This window comes from Triticum dicoccoides, chromosome 3A (genome assembly GCF_002162155.2).
Source record: "Triticum dicoccoides isolate Atlit2015 ecotype Zavitan chromosome 3A, WEW_v2.0, whole genome shotgun sequence".
Lineage (NCBI taxonomy): Eukaryota > Viridiplantae > Streptophyta > Magnoliopsida > Poales > Poaceae > Triticum > Triticum dicoccoides.
In genome coordinates, this window is record NC_041384.1 from 14,186,318 (window position 1) to 14,189,779 (window position 3,462).

The following is a 3,462-nucleotide window of genomic DNA, read 5'->3' on the forward strand; positions in this document are numbered from 1 at the left end:
CGGTCTCCAATCTTCACATGCAACTAGCAACGCTATAAGAGGGGCTGAGCAAAGCGGTAACATAGCCAATCAACGGTTTGCTAGGACATGGTGGGTTAGAGGTTTGACATGGCAATTTGAGAGGCTTGAAAGCAAGTGGTAGGCATCGTAGCATTGGCATAGCAAAAGAGCGAACATCTAGCAAAGCAAAGATAGTAGTGATTTCGAGGGTATGATCATCTTGCCTGCAAAGTTGTCAGAGTTGACTGGATCCTCGAAAGCAAACTCAACGGGCTCCTCGTTAGCGAACTCATCTCCCGGCTCTACCCAAACAATACAAACAAGCAAACGGAACACAATCAACCACGTTCAAAGCTCAAACAATATGATGCAAAGATGGTATGCTATGCGGGATGCGATGCGGGATGCATATGCAAGATTTGACAAGGATACAAGAATCTGGCCTCAACTTGGGAATCCAAGTGTGCCACTGGAAAGATGAGATGAAATCGCTTGAAAACGATATAAAGAACGCCGGAATCGGAGTTACGGTTTGGAAATGGCAAGCGATTCAAATATGGCCACGTTCTGCGATTTACAGCAAGTAGCCATCTAAATGCAATGAGATGAACATGCTACAGCATTCAAACATGGCATCAAAATACATGGCAGGAATGCATTCATGATGCTTAACAAAAGTCTAGTACTGAGCTATGGCCAATTCATCCATTAACAGGTTCAAACAAGCATGGCAAAAATGCATATGGTAAACAGATCTCAGACTTAGTGAAATTAACACTTGTCTGGAATTTCAAATCAGATAGCACTCTTCGGAGCAACAAAACTACATGATAAAGGACCTGAACATGGCAAAGTAAAGCATGGCATGGAGCTACTCAAAGAGCTTAACAAAAGTTCCTTAGTGACCTTGAGCCAAAAGGGATCAGAAAATACATTTGCAAGCATGTGAACATGGCAAAAACATAATCAGTTCTCAGACTTAGTGAAAACTGGAACATGCTGAAAACAGATATCAAGTAGGCATGTTTACAAGCTCGATGCACTCACCACAGAGCAAGTCATGATAATCTAAGCATACACCCATCAAGAATACACAAAATACAAGCTAGACATGGCAAGAACAATAGCATAGCATGCACGGATCAACTACAATATCCTCGGCAAAATTGCTAACAAGTAGACAATCTGCCCAGATTCACGAAATATCAAAAGTAGAGCTCGATTGACTCAAGCTAGGGTGCTCCATAATTGCAAACAAAGAAATGGATGGATAGAGCACTACAATATTAACAAAACATCCTTACTGATCATCCTGAAAAGAGGCACGGATCACTAGGAAACAACATGAACATATGGCCATATGAGATAAACAGCTCAAGGACTTAGTGGAAATGCTAAGTCCCTGAAATCAGCATTACCAAGTGCCTCACTTTGCAAGCTTGTGCTAGTCACCACACACATCACAAAAATACATGGGTTGCACCTCTGGAAAGATGGCAAAACCCTTAACAAAACATATGTAGAGCTCATGGGCATATCATGCACACAATAATCATGGCAAAAATGACAAATATCTAAATGGAGCAACAGATCTGACATATATCTCAAGTAGCACTCTTCTAACAGCATTTCGGTCATCAAGATGAACTCAAATGAAAATGATGCAATGTAATGAAATGATGTGCTCTCTGAGACGAACAATATGATATGCTATATGCCCAAAACGGAGCTACGGATGCAAAGTTATAGCACGATGAACAGGGCAACATGAACTAGGGTTTCAGGACAAAAAGTCAACCGGAGAGGAGTTTTTCCAGATCTGAGATCTGGCCGGGCACAGACTTCGAGGTTTGCCAGAATGGAGCTTGAGGCCGCTAAGATGGGGGCTTCGCCGGATCCGGCCGGTGCTCCGGTCGCCGGGGTCGAAGAAGATGCGGGGAGGCGAGGCGGCGCCAGCCGGTGGGCAGCTCCGGCGAGGCGGCGCGGCGTGCGGTGGCCTCGGGAGCTCGCCGGCGTCGCGGGGCGGAGCCGGCCGGTGAAGGTGGCGGCACGGCGAAGCAAGAAGCAGGCGGCGGCGACGTGGGATCCGGGCGGCGCGCGGGAAGATGGGCCGGGAGGACCCGATCCGGGCTCTCCGGGCCGCGGCAGCGGAGACGGCGCGGGGTGCCACGTGGCGGCGCGGGAATGGCTGGCGGCGGCGTGTCCGGCGCCGGCGGACAATGTCCGGCCGCGCTGATGGAGCGGGGCTAGGGTTTAGGATGGTTTGGATCCGGAATTTCGGGGAGGGGATATTTATAGAGGTAGGAGGAGCTAGGAAGCTCCAAATGAGGTGCGGTTTTCGGCCACGCGATCGTGATCGAACGCTCTAGATGATGGAGAGGGTTTTGTTGGGTTTTGGGACATTTTGGAAGGGTGTTGGGCTGCAACACACACGAGGCCTTTTCGGTCCGTCGGTTAACCGTTGGAGTATCAAACGAAGTCCAAATGATACGAAACTTGACAGGCGGTCTACCGGTAGTAAACCAAGGCCGCTTGGCCAGTCTCGGTCCAATCCGGAAATGTTTAAACCCCACACACGAAAGAAAGGTAGAAATGACCACCGGAGGAGAACGAAGCGCCGGAATGCAAAACGGACAACGGGGAAAATGCTCAAATGCATGAGATGAACACGTATGCAAATGCAATGCACATGATGACATGATATGAGATGCATGACAAAGACAACAACACACGGAGACAAAAACCCGAACCCGAGAAAATAAAATAACTTAACGTCGGAAACGGCAAGAGTTGGAGTACAAATTGGGTAAATCATATCCGGGGTGTTAGAGTGCCCCAAGACAATACCTTCATTAACCATAAAATGGCACTTTTCCCAATTCAAGACAAGATTAGTTTCTTCACATCTCTACAAAACTCGATCAAGGTTTCTCAAGCAATCATCAAAACAAGATCCATATACGGAGAAATCATCCATGAAAACCTCACAAATCTTTCCACAAAAGTCAGAGAATATAGCCATCATGCATCTTTGAAAGGTAGCAGGTGCATTACATAGACCAAAAGGCATACGTCTATAAGCAAAAGTACCAAAAGGGCAAGTAAAAGTAGTCTTTGATTGATCTTTGGCTGACACAGGTATTTGAGAGAAACCAGAATAACCATCTAGAAAGCAAAAATGTGTATGTTTGGATAGTCTTTCTAGCATTTGATCGATAAAAAGGTAATGGGTAATGATCCTTTTTAGTTGCCTTATTTAATTTGCAGAAATCAATTACCATCCTATAACCTGTAATAATTCTTTGAGGAATCAATTCATCTTTATCATTAGGAACGACAGTAATACCTCCCTTCTTAGGGACACAATGGACAGGACTTACCCACTGACTATCAGCAACGGGATAGATTATACATGCCTCAAGGAGCTTTAGTATTTCCTTTCTTACCACTTCTTTCATTTTA